This window comes from Orcinus orca, chromosome 5 (genome assembly GCF_937001465.1).
Source record: "Orcinus orca chromosome 5, mOrcOrc1.1, whole genome shotgun sequence".
Lineage (NCBI taxonomy): Eukaryota > Metazoa > Chordata > Mammalia > Artiodactyla > Delphinidae > Orcinus > Orcinus orca.
In genome coordinates this window covers 43,971,951-43,989,822 of record NC_064563.1, presented here as the reverse complement: position 1 = coordinate 43,989,822, position 17,872 = coordinate 43,971,951, and the positions used below count along the sequence as shown (strand labels likewise).

At 41.8% G+C, this 17,872-nt stretch overlaps 1 protein-coding gene across 1 annotated transcript in view; it reads right to left on the bottom strand.

Annotated features, from left to right (window-relative positions):
- IQCJ (IQ motif containing J) overlaps positions 1 to 17,872 on the bottom strand; it is a 209,144-nt gene that overhangs the window by 128,648 nt on the left and 62,624 nt on the right. The gene's annotated exons all lie outside the window — the stretch shown is intronic.

Sequence of the window (17,872 nt, the reverse complement as noted above, 5' to 3'; positions counted from 1 at the left end):
GACAACCAGCTGTTCAGTGGAGGAAACAGAATAATAATAGTTAGACTCTACAAAGGCATGACCGGTGAGGACTCTGCAAAAATGCAAGGTAATTAATTACACCATGCCTTGAGTTACTCAAACCAAATGAATAGACAGAACAGACAGACTAAAGGAGGACACGAATCCTTTATTTTTATTTCCTTTAGGAACAACAAAAAGGTACAACTGGACCTGATTAAACTGTATGCGTTCCAAGTAATCAAAGGGCAATGGGACATGTTCTAATATGTCATCATAAACAATTTACTCCATAAAAGTAGACAAATTTATGACTTAATATGTAATTAAAATCTGAGTATATGGGATATCTAAGTATTTCTAGCAGGGTCTATCACCATGCTTTGCATATAGTAAGATGTTCAGCTGATTTAGAAGAAAAATATGACTCTGGACAGTAATTTATTAACCTAAATCATATGTCTAATTTGCAAAGAGTATTTATTCAATTACCACTTTACAATTTTAATTACCTGAAAAGATTTACTATGTTTTAACAATATTTGAAGAGAATTTCTTCTACTCTCTTGTCTAATCAGAAATGTCTCAAAGTAAATATGGGCTCTAATGCAGATGATGTAAGCCACTTCATTGCCTTGTTTGTAGTCATAATTACAGATGGAAAATTCTTCTTGATTGTCAACATTCTAAAGAGAAGTTTTATTATTCTAATAAACAGTTCAATTTCTACCACTTAAAGCCCTTCAGTGGTTTCCCATCAGTCTTAGTATGCAGATCAAAATCCTTAATATGTCCTACCAGGTCCTATGGGATCTGCCCTGCCCACCCTCCAATCTCATTGTCTGCCCCCAGCTCCTCATTCAATGCCCCTCAGCCTTCCTGGACTGTCAAGTGTCACAACCTGACATTGCTCAGGCTCTCCTGTCTGCATGGTATCTTCTCTCCCACAGTCTCCTTTGCCTGGTTAACCCCTGATCATTTTTTTTTCTGATCCTGTTCTTAAAGCTAATTTCCTAATTTTCTAATTTACAGAACCCTTCCTAGAATCCCCAGATGAGATCTTGTCCCTTTGGGGAGGCAGTCCTTCCTGAGCCTCTTGGGCTCCTAGGTGTCTCACTGAATGGGTCAAGACTGCAGGGTGCTGACCACTCTTTCACCCAGACCGTTTCTCAGGATTGTGTATACGGCTGGCTCTCTTGGAGAGGTGAGGAACTATGTCGTCCCTCCAGACAAACAGCAGGCTTGCTTACTGCTTGCTATAAAAAGTGCTGGGCCTTTAACCATGGGCTTCTCAGCTGCGGCACAAATCTACTGGGTGCCTGGCACCCATCTGGGCCCACCACCACCTCCTGGGACTCGGGAGCAATACAACTCTACCGAAACTCATGCTTTTTAATGTGCCTTGAGAAATAAGCTGGTTTTCTCTGATCTATTAAGGCTCATGATCTACTTTTGGCACCTACGGGGTGATAGCAGGTTTACTCTTTGCCATCCTCTATGAGGCTGGGTTATTCCTTGACCATCCCTTTCCCACTGCACCCAGTGTCTCTTCTTCCCATATAGTAAAATGGTTTTTGATTGACGTCCACATTCCTAAGTAGACTCTAAGGTCAGGGACTCTGTTTTATTTGCCATTTTATCTTCCACCTCTCCTCTGGCACCATATCTGGCACTTCATGGGTTCTCAATATATAGTTGCTGATTGAATGGATTTGATGATGATGATGGAAAACACCTACCGAGCATCTAGATGGGCATATGTTTCAAGCACATTATTTCCTCACATCAAATCTACGAGGTAGTATTATGGGGTGAATTATGTTACCCCCCCACACACACACACACAAAGTATGTTAAAGTCCAAACCCCTGGAACCTATGAATGAGACCTTATTTGGAAATAGGGTCTTTGAAGGTATAATCAAGTTGAAATGAGGTTATAATTAATTAGGGTGAGCCCTAATCCAATATAACTTGTTTATAAGAAGAGGAGAAGAAAAGAGACACAAATACATGCCATGTGGTGACAAAGGCAAAGCTTGAAGTGGTATAGTGGAAAGCCAAGAGATGCCAAAGATTTTCAGCAAACCACCAGAAGCCGGGAAAAAGGAAGGAAGGATTCTCCCCTACGGGTTTCAGAGGGAACACGGCCATACCAACACCTTGATTTCAGACTTCTAGCCTCCAGAAGTGTGAGGAATAAACTTCTGTTGTTTTAAGGCGTCCCAGTTTGTGGCACTTTGTTGTGGCAGCCCTAGGAAACTGGTACAGGTAGGTACCACCACTCTCATTTTACAGATGAAAACAATGAGGCACAGGGCAGTAGAACAACATGACTAATGTTTCACAGTTAGTGTACGGCAGTCAAGAGAGAAACGCAAGCACTTTCATTCCACAGCCTGTGCTTGGAACCCCTATATAATCCTGCCCTTGCGCTGAACTCTTTCTGTCACATTCCATATTTTGCTCTTAGGTGTCTCTATGGAAACTACCTAATGATTTAGCACTATGGACATGTGACAAAATTTTAAAAGAGTGATCATATCTTGCAAATAGTGCTATTCAAAACCTGGAAGATGCTAGAGGTGTGTAACAGCCCAGTGTGTGACCCATATGCCTCTGTACGCAGCCTCTCTACTGCAGTCCAACAACAACTGTTCACCTCTGGGCCTTCCTCTCCTGCTCCTGGGGTTTCTGGGGCAGCTGCAGTCAATGGAAGAGTCACTAGACTTGAAATCAGAAGCCTTTTTTTATTTCTCTTTTAAAAATTCACAAGAAAAAAAAACAAAAAATAATTCACAACTATTCTGTGTGATACTATAATGGCAAATATTTCTCATTATACATTTGTCAAAACCCACAGAATGTACAACACCAAGCATGAACTCTAATGTAAACTCTGGACTCTGGGTGATGATGTATCAGTGTAGGTTCATCAGTTGCAGCAAATGTACCACTCTGGTAGGCTGTGCATATTGAGGGAGGCTATGCATGTGTGAACAGGGGCAGGGGAAACTACTTTCATTCAATTTTGCTGTGAACCTAAAATTGCTCTAAAAGATAAAGCCTATTAAAAATATTTAATTTATATACTACTATTTTTTAAAAGTGACTTTGGGTACTCAATCAGAAGACGTGAGATTTTTGTTTGTTTGTTTGTTTGTTTTGCGGTACGCAGGCCTCTCACTCTTGTGCCCTATCCCGTTGCGGAGCACAGCCTCCGGACGCGCAGGCTCAGCGGCCATGGCTCACAGACCCAGCCGCTCCGCGGCATGTGGGATCTTCCCGGACCGGGGCACGAACCCGTGTCCCCTGCATCGGCAGGCGGACTCTCAACCACTGCGCCACCAGGGACGCCCAAGACGTGAGTTTTGATCCTGGCCCTGCTCATCACTGGATGTGGAACTTAGGCAACATATCTTGATATGACATATGATATGATATGATATGATATATGATGTGAAATCTTCATTAGTAAAATGGACATAATACTGTGTCCTATCACTAATCCTCACACGATCTGTGACACAGCTATAGAAAAGCAATATGTGACTGTGAGTCTCAACAAATATTTGTTCAAGGCTTGCCTCACTGGCAGGTGCTTCAAGTGGGGGTGAGTGTGGGAAGAGGATATTTCTGTTGAGCTGCCCCCAACAGGTATCCCCAGCACTGCTACTGGGTTCCTGGGCTCCTTAGCAAGCTCATAGGGCATTTCTCCTGCTGGTCTTTACAGCAATTGCCCCAGCAGTTGGCAAACTGTTATCCCCAGGCTGCTGAGCAGGGTCAGCCAGCCAAGGAGGATTTTGGCAGGTAGAATTCGGCAAGTAGACTTCAGCCTGGGGGAAAAAGCAGTGAGCCAGACCTCATGCAACAGGATCATTTAGCAGCTTGACAGTAAAGATATGTGTAAATAATACCAAGGGAAAAGAAACTGTCCATGACACAGGAGTGAGAAGGTGGGACACATTCAAGTCACACAGCCTCATAGTAAAAGGGCCAACAATATGCCATCACACAAAATATATTTTTTCCAAGTAAAGCTGTTTTCAAATATAATTCTATAAAAGGAAATTAAGACAAAAATAGCTAAGTCATTTATTTTTTAATTGTGTTACTTCAGCACCAACGTGTCGACAGAACTAACCTAGGATTCACTTTTTCATCAATACGTCAGTGCAAATAAAAGTAAATTAAAATGTCAATAAAAATACAACATTCTTACTAAGGAGAACCCAAAGAAGAAAAAAATGCTCCCTGATTTCATATCCTTTCCTTACTCAGGAAAATCCATTTTATAAAGCTAGAGATGCAAATGTATAGATTTACTTAAATGTTAGTTTGGCTTCTTAAGGAAATAAAGGCATTGTTCCAAGCCCTCAGAGAGAGGATAATTGTTCGATTCTAGGCCAAGTGACAAATAGGTCCTAGGTCTTGTTTTCAGGATCTCATTGTTGGAAGGGAATAACTGCTTCTTATATAAAAATCAATTACTATTTTATGAAGAAACCCCCCAAATTGCTTCTTATTAAAAAGCACTACAAATAAATATGTATAGGGAATCAAGTATGGAATATCAGGTCGAGAGCATCAATCCCAAACAGAAAAGGGAAGAGTCTCATCTGAAAGCATTGGACCACACCCACCAGGAGAGCTCAGATGTAGGTGTGAAGGAATATAGTGACATAAACACACCCACCTGTCCCAACAACGCACACATACGACCTCGACACAAAGCCGTGTTAATGACCAACTTATCCTCACTCAAGTGTTGGTTAAGCCCCAGGCCAGTACCAGAGCCTAGTTATCTAAGATTTGCTGTTTAACTCAATATAGGTAGGTCTAAGCACACACACAATATTTAAAACAAAAGTTTTACGTTGGAAGAAATATACGAAAAGCACAGAATTTCAGTCTAAATGAACTGAGGCTTGAATTCTGATTTTACTGTTATTAACCATGAACCCTTGGGTAAGTCAGATAATCTTTCTACATTTCAGGGGTTTTCACCTATAAAAAGAAGGATAGTAACATTGACCCCAAAGAGCTACCGTGAGGATAAGGTTCTTTTTTGAGGAGGGTCAAATGCCTGGCAGATTTCTGGGAACAAGCAGAAGGCCCTTCCCTCCTATACTGACTCCAACTGACCATGTTTCCATGGAAATACTCACATTAACTCTCTGCCAGCAGGAAGAGGTAGGAAAGCCCAGATCCTGAGTCCTCGAGAAAAAACTGGGCCTCTAGCTGCCCCATGTGTGCCATGGGACACTGACAGTATCCTGAGCATCTTCGGGCTTCTGCCTCCTTATGTATAAACTCGGGATTATAATTATATAATCTTACAGCTGTGGTGAATATATTAAATGATGTTTATGAAATTCATCTCCAAATTTTAAGGTACTCTTAAAACATTTTTCGTCTACGTATAGATGAAAGGGAGGTATGCAGAAATATAAAGGATTATGTTGGAATAATAAAAATCCTATGCCTATTTGTTGTTGGGTTTTTTTGCCTGTGTTGGGTCTTCATTGCTGCATGAGGGCTTTCTCTAGTTGTGGCGAGTATGGGTTACTCTTCCTTGTGGCGCAGGCTTCTCATTTGAGGAGGCTTCTCTTGTTGTGGAGCACAGACTCTAGGTGTGTGGGCTTCAGTAGTTGTGGCACACGGGCTTCAGTAGTTGTGGCACATGGGCTTCCGTAGTTGTGGCTCCCGGGCTCTAGAGCACAGGCTCAGTAGTTGTGGCTCGCAGGCTCTAGAGCACAGGCTCGGTAGTTGTGGCGCATGGGCTTAGTTGCTCCGCGGCATGTGGGATCTTCCCGGACCAGGGATTGAACCCGTGTTCCCTGCACTGGCAGGCAGATTCTTAACCACTGCACCACCACAGAAGTCCCTATTTGTTTTGTTTTTAAATTTTTTCTTTTAAAATTCTTGTAAGGTTAAAAAACATTTTAAAAAAGAGATTTATTATACTTTTTATACTGAGTGCATTAAAGATGAAAAATAACTTCTCAAGAAGAATCATTTGTTATTAACGTTAGAATTATGTCATTTGTAAAACAGGCACTAATAAGCTCACAACTTAATACAAAGAGATCAGGTACATGGTGTTGGAGCTTAAATAAAAAGGTCAATGCTATGGTGTCTCCCCACCCCATAAATTTATATGTTGAAACCTAACCCCCAATGTGATGGCATTAGGAGGTGGGGCCTTTTAAAGAGATAATTAGGTTCTAATGGTGCAGCCCTCATGAGTGAGATTAGTGCCTTCACAAAAGAGACCCCAGAGAGCACCCTCACCCCTTCCACCACGTGAGGACACAGCAAGAAGACAGCCGTCTATGAACCAGACAGAGAGCTCTCTCCAGACACTGAATCTGCCAATGCCTTGATCTTGGACTTCCCAGCCTCCAGAGAAATAAATACTTGCTGTTTATAAGCTATCCAGTCTATGGTATTTTGTTAGAACAGTCTGAAAGGACTAAGATAGTCAATAAGTAAAAATTAAAGAACATCTAAAATTATAGAATTATCTAAGTGTAATTAAAATGTTAAAGCAGAGATATGGTCCCCAATTGTTTTTGTTTTACATTTTTAAAAGCATCATTGTCCTGTGATGAATCTCACAAAATCTGAAAACTCAAGGCAAAAGTTTAAAAGACAGTTCTTTAGGTATTGCTCATATACTGCTACATGAAGTATAAAGGTCAGATCACTGCTATGGAATATTCTTTAATGCTCTCTGTAACCTTCACTCATAAAGAAGTATGAAGGTCACATCAATAGCTCTATGAATTATTTTTCAACAATAAGTAAACTTGAGTCATGAGAAGGATTTTCTAACATTCACTGCATTCCTTGATACGAGTGGTTGCTGGCATTACCTGACAGGGAAAGACTTCTGGTATTTGTGCTATTAAATCACACCATGTTGAAGACCTCCCGAGAGTTTGATGGTAACAAGAACTGAAGCTAATTCATAGTCCTGCCTTGCTCTTCTTGGATTAAGTAAGTATTTTGCCTCAGATATTCATGTTATTGTCTATAAAAGTAGCACCAAAATGCTCTCTGAGGGGAGCACACTCAAAGGTCCACCAACAAAAACCAGATGTGGCCATGAGAAATGTCACATTCAGTACAAAGTGGAATTCTTCCCATAGGGACAGCAACTTACTGCTCTGGTGGTGTGATTTGGGGAGGCTCATCAATGTTTGTGAACTGCACTACATGACCTATAAAAGGGGAATAGAACTACTGTCTTTCTTCAGGGGGCTGTACTAAGATACCCAATTTCCTAATCAATAAAAAAATCGTATTCTGATGAAAGTATCACGGCGGGGATGAAGTTGGAGAGTCCGTGTAGCATAGTGGTGAAACGCAGACTCTAAAGCCAGGATACCTGGGTTCAAATCCTCACTCTTGCCATTTATTGGTGCTATTACTTTGAGTAATCTACTTAACAACTTTGTGTCTTAGTTTTCCCATCCAAAAATGAGGATAATAATAGGACTACTCCATAGGGTTGTATAAGGATTAAATGAGTTATTATTTGAAAAGCACTTAGAGCCGTATCTGAAACATTCCAAATTTTGTACATTTCGATTCAATCTTCAATTCAAGAACCCACTGATAATTGTCCTTCTTTTCAAAAGTGCCACCCATTAAGTCGCCCCACTATGTGTGTGGGTACAGCTTCACAGCTGTCAAAAGATTCCATGTGGAAGAAATTACTAGCTAAGTTTTCCCCTTCTTCCTAGCCACATAGATCACATTTCCCAGACTACCTTGCATTTGGGTGTGCCCTGTGAAAGTGAGACATGATGGGCATTACACCAAGCTTAGCCCATGAAACCTTTTATGTACAATCTTTCATAAGCTTTCCCTTTCCATGGCTTAATGCAGATAAACACAGTGATGGGGGAAGCTGTGTGCTAAAGATGGAAGAACCACAAGACAGAAGGAGCCTGGGTCCCAGCACCACTGCATCTATGGGAGAGCTGCCTGACCAGGAACATCTACATTATCCTGTCGTGCCAATAAGAAATAAATTCTTACTGTGTTAAGCTCCTGAAATTTTGCTTTAGCAGCAAGCATCCCTGTCTTAACCAGTCCAATATTTCCTCAGTGGTGCTGCATATTGAGGGAAAGCCACTGTGATCTTTCGTGACTAGTTGGGATGTGGTTGGGCTGAAATCAGATGCCCAGAGCATGGGTAACACAGAAAAACTTTATCCAGAAAGGAAAGCAGAGTTATGGAGAGGCCAGATGCAGATACGAACCCTTGCAAGAAATGTCAAATCCAAAGAGTAAAGTACAAAAATCTAGGAGAAAGCATGAGTTGAAAGACCGCTTCAGTCTAAAAAGCTGCCAAAGGCAGAAGACTAAGTACTTCTGATCAGTTTCAGATAACTCCTGGAAAATTATCTTTTTTTTTTTTTTTTTTGGTCAGAGTTCCCGTTCCCATGAACATAAGCCAACTGTCCTACAAGTGCAATTTGTTGGCCTGTATTGGGCAGAATGCACCCAAATATCTTTCCAAGTGGGTTGGCCTCAGTGACGAAAATCCCCGTAATACCTACAACCCCAGGGTGACACAGTGTTGCTCCCTATTAGCTTGGAAATGCAATCTGCATTGGACAAAAAGTTATTTTCAACTCTGAATTTCTGAGTTTGTGTTGCTTTATAAGAACATTTTCCCAATCACTTATAGAGACCTGAGGGAATTAAACAAGGTGTGGGTAATTTTTTGATGATGGAGAGGGGCTGGTCCTTATGGACTGATGCTGAGAAAGGCAAGGTTGGGTATGTCACTTTTCATAGAGATGCTAACCATCTGAGTACTAGCAAGCCATCTGCCAAGGGTCCCAGGAAGGTCAGAAAAGGCCACTGAAAGGAGGATGCAGAAGTGTTGTTCTGGTCACTCTCAGGGTTGTTCTGTGACTCTCTCCATAAGCAGAACTATTCTAAATGCCTAATCAAAAATGCTGAATCAACTCATTCAGATGAACAGATCCTCGGCATTCTCCATGTGTTGAACCGACTCGAGTAGCACCATCAGGCCCTGGTGTTCACAGCTCTGTGTAATCATCTCCCCTTGAATATGTCAGGAACTTATGACACGCTTCTAATTTATAGAATGTGGCAACGGTAATGGGATGTCATCTTCTTAATTACATTATGATATAGGCCTCCTTCTTGCTATCAGGCTTACTCTAGAGATTCTCCTTGCTGATTTGATAAAGTAAGCAGCTGTATTGGGAAAGCCAGCATGGCCAAGAACTGCAGGTAGCTTCTAGGAATGGTGGGTAGCCTCTAAGAGCCAAGGGCAGTCTCCAGCTGACAGCTAGAAAGATGGTGGGGCCCTCTGTCCTGTCCGCCAACCACAAGAAAATGAATTCTGCTACCAATGCAAGTGAGCTCAGAAGTCGATTTTTCCCCCATTGAGCCTCCAGATGAGAACACAGCCTGGCTGACACTTTGATTGCAGCCTGTGAGGCCATCAGCAGAGGATCCATTTAAGTGACACTTTGACTCCTGACTCACAAAAATTGTGAGATAATAAATGTTTTGCTTTAAGCTGTTTGTTACACAGCAGTAGATAACTAATATACTTTGTTAACAGAAAGTGATCACAGCTCCCTTCCATTCCACTAACGTTACTCTTGTAACTCTTGTAATGTTAGGGGGCACGGCTAGAGAATCCCATTCTAGCAAACTATATTATACTTCTCCCACTTCCCTTGTCATCCGCTGGACAGATTTAAGCCCCTCAAATTTCCCATATATTTTGATACTCTAGGAGGCCTCCATCCACATCACATAAATAATATTATAATGCACCTATGTCACACATTAAATATAATTTTCTCTGCAGGAAAATGGAAATGAAATATTTTAATTTATAATTTTACCTTGAAATTATTTGGCTCAAAAACTCATTTAATTTAGAATGTCAGTGATTTCTTGGCAATTACCATGCGTACTTAGGAACTTGTGAAAGAAGAACATATCACCTTCAAATGTTTTCCAATATAATGAAATTTTCACACATACTACAATCGAACACTTAATGAAGTCGACATAATGTATTTTTAGGAGATGTTTAGATATATATTAATTTCATTTTTGAAGGTTTCTTTAAGAATTTTGGAGTCCATGATTTCTTATTCAGGTCTCAAATCTGTTTTGCTTTCCCCTGAGAACCTCATGTGTCCTGGACCTTGTGCCAGTAATGCCTAATGAATAATAATAATTAAAAAAAGCCTGTCTTTCTTGCATACATCTTTATTTATTTATTTTTGCGGTACGCGGGCCTCTCACTGCTGTGACCTCTCCCATTGCGGAGCACGGGCTCCGGACACGCAGGCTCAGCAGCCATGGCTCACGGGCCCAGCCACTCCGTGGCATGTGGGATCTTCCTGGACCAGGGCACGAACCCGTGTCCCCTGCATCGGCAGGCGGACTCTCAACCACTGCGCCACCAGGGAAGCCCCATACATCTTTTTTAAATTAAATCTATAATTTTTCATACAAGCAAATGCCATGGATAGGTTAAAGATAATGCTATTAAAGAAAAAGTAAAGAATAAAAGAATGCACACATGTAACTGTAGGGAAAACCGAAACCAAAGACTACAGTTCTCAGAGCTTGTTAGTGAAAAACAAAAACAAAGAAAGCAAGCACACGCGCACACACACGTACAAACACACATCAGGACTTTCTTCTTAATTTTAAACTAGGGTCATGTGGATCAGCGTACTCAAGCTTCTGTTTTTCTTTCCAAAAAAGGCAGTGGAAATGGGACATTTTTCTACTTAAGGTCCCCAGGTCAATAGCAGCACTGAGATTATGCTTTTGAATTCACTATCCCTAAAAAACCAGAAACGAAATCTTTCCAAATGAGCAAGTCATTTCCTAACTCTGAGCCTCAGTGGTCCTATCTGTAAGTAGGAGGAATTGACTGGTAGTCAGTCAGGCTCTTTCCATCTCTAAAACCCTAGGCGTCTAAGTATCCAAAGGCAGGAAACAGACTTGAATTAGACCCTGAATACTGACAATCACGTTGTCTCTGGCCACACAACTTCATTATTCACCAATATTTCTCCTCCTGGACATTATATAATAAAAAAAATCCTTTGTGATTACCAAAAGAGACTTGTAAAATTAACTGTGTTCACTCAACCATTTAGGGGAGGAAGACAAATCTAATCAGAAACGTCTTCAAATGGCACCATCTTAATCCATACTTGGATATCATGGGGGAAGGGACTGGTTTACTTTTTTTTTTTTCCTCATATTTCTTAATTACCTAGAGCTTGAAAGGCCTGGGTGGCCATCTGCCATGAGTGCTTTGCAGATTTTACCTAGAAGGGAAGCTGAAGGAAATGACCCCATAGTAGCTTCCAGTTCTCAGCCTGAATCTTAAAAGCAACAACAACAGAATGTTCTCAACCAAAAGGCAAGACTGTAAAAACTCCAGGAGGAGCTTGGCTAACTAGCACATGTTCTTGAGCACTTGGCACAAGAAATACATAGCTTCCAAACCAGAGTGGGGGTGAGGATCTATAGACTGGCTGGAAGGGCTGGCAGAGGAGAGTGAGTGACAGTGTAGTCTCTGTGTGGGGCACCAGGCTCAGTCTATTTTTTGTGGGTTTAGTGTAAAAGAGTGGATTTTATGTAAGCCATGAGGAATAAAAGAAAGTTACTCTCTGTACAAAAATGAGGCAAAACAACGTAGACAAATGAGTGCCTGAGAAACCCTGTTTATGTGCCAGGTCAGAGACTAAGTAATGTTCATTTATGTTTAAATGTAATCCCTTCCCACCTGTACCGGCTGGGATCTCAGCAGGAATAATAATCAGTGCAGCTGGTTCAAAGAACAGAGCTCAATGAAGGGCACAGAGGTGCAGACAGGGTTAAGGGAACCAATAAGGGGCAGCCAGGAACCCAGAGACTAGCAACAGTAGGAAGCAGTCACCACCCCCAAAGGAAAAAACAGTGTTCCTGGAGCCCAGTGAAAACTAGAACTGCCAGGAACGGGCTGTCCAGGAGGCTGAGATCAGGGATGAACATATTCCTTACTAGAGACTCGGCACTGAGGCAGGAGAGAGCAAAGAACTGCCAGCCTCTCTTTCCTATCACCATCAGTGCCTCCTACTGGCCAACTCAACTGGTAGCCAACAGGCAAGGGAGCCTGGATGATGCATTCCCTGGGATCAGACACCTGGGGCTCAGAGAAAAGCAGAGGATGGATTGGGGCAATGAGGTAGGGGCCATGGAAAAAAACCAGAACAGGGGGAGATTTGAGAAGATGGTGGAAGAGTAAGACGTGGAGATCACCGTCCTCCCCACAGATACATCAGAAATACATCTACACGTGGAACAACTCCTATAGAACACCTACTGAACGCTGGCAGAAGACCTCAGACCTCCCAAAAGGTCTGCCCTACCCACATACCTGAGCAGGGCAAAAGAAATAAGAATAAACAGAGACAAAAGAATAGGTACGGGACCTGCACCAGTGGGAGAGAGCCGTGAAGGAGGAAACATTTCCACACACTAGGAAGCCCCTTCACTGGTGGAGACAGGGGCTGGCAGGGGGAAGCTTCAGAGCCACGGAGGAGAGCGCAGCAACAGGGGTGCGGAGCAAAGCAGAGAGATTCCCGCACAGAGGATCGGTGCCGACCAGCACTCACCAGCCCGAGAGGCTTGTCTGCTCACCTGCCGGGGCGGGTGGGGGCTGGGAGCTGAGGCTCGGGCTTCGGTGGGATGCAGGGAGAGGACTGGGGTTGATGGCGTGAACACAGCCTGCAGGGGAGTTAGTGCGCCACGGCTAGCCGGGAGGGAGTCCGGGAAAAGTCTGGACCTGCCGAAGAGGCAAGAGACTTTTTCTTCCCTCTTTGTTTCCTGGTGAGCAAGGAGAGGGGATTAAGAACACTGCTTAAAGGAGCTCCAGAGACGGGCGCGAGCCGCGGCTGAAAGCGCGGACCCCAGAGACGGGTATGAGGCGCTAAGGCTGCTGCTGCCGCAACCAAGAAGCCTATGTGCGAGCACAGGTCACTATCCACACCCCCCTTCCGGGGAGGCTGTGCAGCCCGCCACTGCCAGGGTCCCAGGATCCAGGAACAACTCCCCCGGGAGAATGCACGGCGCGCCTCAGGCTGGTGCAACGTCACGTCGGCCTCTGCCGCCGATGGCCCGCCCCACATCCATACCCCTCCCTCCCCCTGGCCTGAGTGAGCCAGAGCCCCCGGATCAGCGGCTCCTTTAACCCTGTCCTGTCTGAGCGAAGAACAGATGCACTCTGGCGACCTACACGCAGAGGCGGGGCCAAATCCAAAGCTGAACCCCGGCAGCTGTGCGAACAAAGAAGAGAAAGGGAAATCTCTCCCAGCAGCCTCAGAAGCAGCGGATTAAAGCTCCACAATCAACTTGATGTATCCTGCATCTGTGGAATACATGAATAGACAACGAATCATCCCAAATTGAGTAGGGGGAATTTGGGAGCAAGGTAGATTATTTTTTCCCCTTTTCTTCTTTTTGTTAGTGTGTATGTTTATGCTTCTGTGTGAGATTTTGTCTGTATAGCTTTGCTTTCACAATTTGTCCTAGGGTTGTGTCTGTCTCTTTTGTTTTTTTTTTTTTTACTTTTTAAAATTTTTTCCTTGATAATATTTTTTTATTTTATTTTACTTTATTTTATTTTATCCTCTTTCTTTCTTTCTATTTATTCTCCCTTTTATTCTGAGCCATGTGGAGGACAGGCTGTTGGTGCCCCAGCCAGGCATCAGGGCTGCCCCACTGATGTGGGAGAGCTAACTTCAGGACACTGGTCCACAAGACACCTCCCAGCTCCACGTAATATCAAACGGTGAAAATCTCCCAGAGATCTCCACCTCAACACCAAGACCCAGCTCCACTCAACGACCAGCAAGCTATAGTGCCAGACACCCTATTCCAAACAACTAGGAAGACAGGAACACAACCCCATCCATTAGCAGAGTGGCTGCCTAAAATCATAGTAAGGCCACAGACACCCCAAAACACACCACCAGACGTGGACCTGCCCACCAGAAAGACAAAATCCAGCCTCACCCACCAGAATACAGGCACTAGTCTGCTCCACCAGGAAGCCTACACAACCCACTGAACCAACCTTAGCCACTGGGGACAGACACCAAAAACAACGGGAACTATGAACCTGCAGTCTGTGAAAAAGAGACCCCAAACACAGTAAGAAAAATGAAAAGACAGAAAAACACACAGCAGATGAAGGAGCAAGGTAAAAACCCACCAGACCTACCAAATGAAGAGGAAATAGGCAGTCTACCTCAAAAAGAATTCAGACTAATGATAGTAAAGATGATCCAAAATCTTGCAAATAGAATGGACAAAATGCAAGAAACATTTAACAAGGACCTAGAAGAACTAAAGAGGAAACAAACAACGGTGAACAACACAATAAATGAAATTAAAAATACTCTAGAAGGGATCAATAGCAGAATAACTGAGGCAGAAGAACGGATAAGTGACCTGGAAGATAAAATAGTGGAAATAACTACTACAGAGCAGAATAAAGAAAAAAGAATGAAAAGAACTGAGGACAGTCTCAGAGACCTCTGGGAAAACATTAAACACACCAACATTCAAACCATACGGGTTCCAGAAGAAGAAGAGAAAAAGAAAGGGACTGAGAAAATATTTGAAGAGATTATAGTTGAAAACTTCTCTACTATGGGAAAGGAAATAGTTAATCAAGTCCAGGAAGCATAGAGAGTCCCATACAGGATAAATCCAAGGAGAAACACACAAAGACACATATTAATCAAACTATCCAAAATTAAGTACAAAGAAAACATATTAAAAGCAGCAAGGGAAAAACAACAAATAACACACAAGGGAATCCCCATAAGGTTAACAGCTGATCTTTCAGCAGAAATTCTGCAAGCCAGAAAGGAGTGGCAGGACATATTTAAAGTGATGAAGGAGAAAAACCTACAACCAAGATTACTCTACTCAGCAAGGATCTCATTCAGATTTGATGGAGAAATTAAAACCTTTACAGACAAGCTAAAGCTGAGAGAGTTCAGCACCACCAAACCAGCTCTACAACAAATGCTAAAGGAACTTCTCTAGGTAAGAAACACAAGAGAAGGAAAAGACCTACAATAACAAACCCAAAACAATTAAGAAAATGGGAATAGGAACATACATATCGATAATTACCTTAAATGTAAATGGATTAAATGCTCCCACCAATAGACACAGACTGGCTGAATGGATACAAAAATAAGACCCGTATATATGCTGTCTACAAGAGACCCACTTTAGACCTAGGGACACATACAGACTGAAAGTGAGGGGATGGAAAAAGATATTCCATGCAAATGGAAATCAGAAGAAACCTGGAGTAGCAATTCTCATGTCAGACAAAACAGACTTTAAAGTAAAGACTATTACAACAGACAACAAAGGACACTACATAATGATCAAGGGATCAATCCAAGAAAAAGATATAACAACTGTAAATATTTATGCATCCAACATAGGAGCACCTCAATACATAAGGCAAATACTAACAGCCATAAAAGGGGAAATTGACAGCATCACAATCATAGAAGGGGACTTTAACACCCCACTTTCACCAATGGACAGATCACCCAAAATGAAAATAAATAAGGAAACAAGCTTTAAATGATACATTAAACAAGATGGGCTTAATTGATGTTTATAGGACATTCCATCCAAAAACAACAGAATACACATTTTACTCAAACGCTCATGGAACATTCTCCAGGATAGATCATATCTTGGGTCACATATCTATCCATGGTCAATTTAAGAAAATTGAAACTGTATCAAGTATCTTTTCCGACCACAATGCTATGAGACTAGATATCAATTACAGGAAAAGATCTTTAAAAAATACAAACACATGGAGGCTAAACAATACACTACTTAGTAACCAAGTGATCACTGAAGAAATCAAAGAGGAAATCAAAAAATACCTAGAAACAAATGACAATGGAGACACGATGACCCAAAACCTATGGGATGCAGCAAAAGCAGTTCTAAGAGGGAAGTTTATAGCAATACAATCCGACCTTAAGAAACAGGAAACATCTAAAATAAACAACCTAAACTTGCAGCTAAAGCAATTAGAGAAAGAAGAACAAAAAACCCCCAAAGTTAGCAGAAGGAAAGAAATCATAAAGATCAGATCAGAAATAAATGAAAAAGAAATGAAGGAAATGATAGCAAAGATCAATAAAACTAAAAGCTGGTTCTTTGAGAAGATAAACAAAATTGATAAACCATTAGCCAGACTCATCAAGAAAAAAGGGAGAAGACTCAAATCACTAAAATTAGAAATGAAAAAGGAGAAGTAACAACTGACAATGCAGAAATACAAAGGATTATGAGAGATTACTACAAGCAACTCTATGCCAATAAAATGGACAACCTGGAAGAAATGGACAAATTCTCAGAAAAGCACAACCTTCTGAGACTGAACCAGGAAGAAACAGAAAATATGAACAGACCAATCACAAGCACTGAAATTGAAACTGTGATTTAAAATCTTCCAACAAACAAAAGCCCAGGGCCCGATGGCTTCACAGGGGAATTCTATCAAACATTTAGAGAACTGCTAACACCTATCCTTCTCAAACTCTTCCAAAATATAGTGGAGGGAGGAACACTCCCAAACTCATTCTACAAGGCCACCATCACCTTGATACCAAAACCAGACAAAGATGTCACAAAGAAAGAAAACTACAGGCCAACATCACTGATGAACATAGATGCAAAAATCCTCAACAAAATACTAGGAAACAGAATCTAACAGCACATAAAAAGGATCATACACCATGATCAAGTTGGGTTTATTCTAGGAATGCAAGGATTCTTCAATATATGCAAATCAATCAATGTGATACACCATATTAACAAATTGAAGGAGAAAAACCATATGATCATCTCAATAGATGCAGAGAAAGCTTTCGACAAAATTTAACACCCATTTATGATAAAAACCCTGCAGAAAGTAGGCATAGAGGGAACTTTCCTCAACATAATAAATGCCATATATGACAAACCCACAGCCATCATCGTCCTCAATGGTGAAGAACTGAAACCATTTCCACTAAGATGAGGAGCAAGATAAGGTTTCCCACACTCACCACTCTTTTTTCTGTTTTTTTTTTTTTTGCTGTATGCAGGCCTCTCACTGTTGTGGCCTCTCCTGTTGTGGAGCACAGGCTCCAGACACACAGGCTCAGTGGCCATGGCTCACAGGACCACCCGCTCTGTGGCATGTGGGATCTTCCCGGACCAGGGCACGAACCCGTGTCCCCTACATCGGCAGGCGGACTCTCAACCACTGCACCACCAGGGAAGTCCTTACCACTGTTATTCCACATAGTTTTGGAATTTTTAGCCACAGCAATCAGAGAAGAAAAGGAAATAAAAGGAATCCAAATCAGAAAAGAAGAAGTAAAGCTGTCACTCTTTGCAGATGACATGATACTATACATAGAGAATCCTAAAGATGCTACCAGAAAACTACTGGAGCTAATCAATGAATTTGGTACAGTAGCAGGATACAAAATTAATGCACAGAAATCTCTGGCATTCTTTTACACTAATGATAAAAAATCTGAAAGTGAAAGTAAGAAAACACTCCCATTTACCACTGCAACGAAAAGAATAAAGTATCTAGGAATAAACCTAACTAAGGAGACAAAAGACCTGTATGCAGAAAATTATAAGACACTGATGAAAGAAATTAAAGATGATACAAATAGATGGAGAAATATACCGTGTCCTTGGATTGGAAGAATCAATATTGTGAAAATGACTATGCTACCCAAAGCAATCTA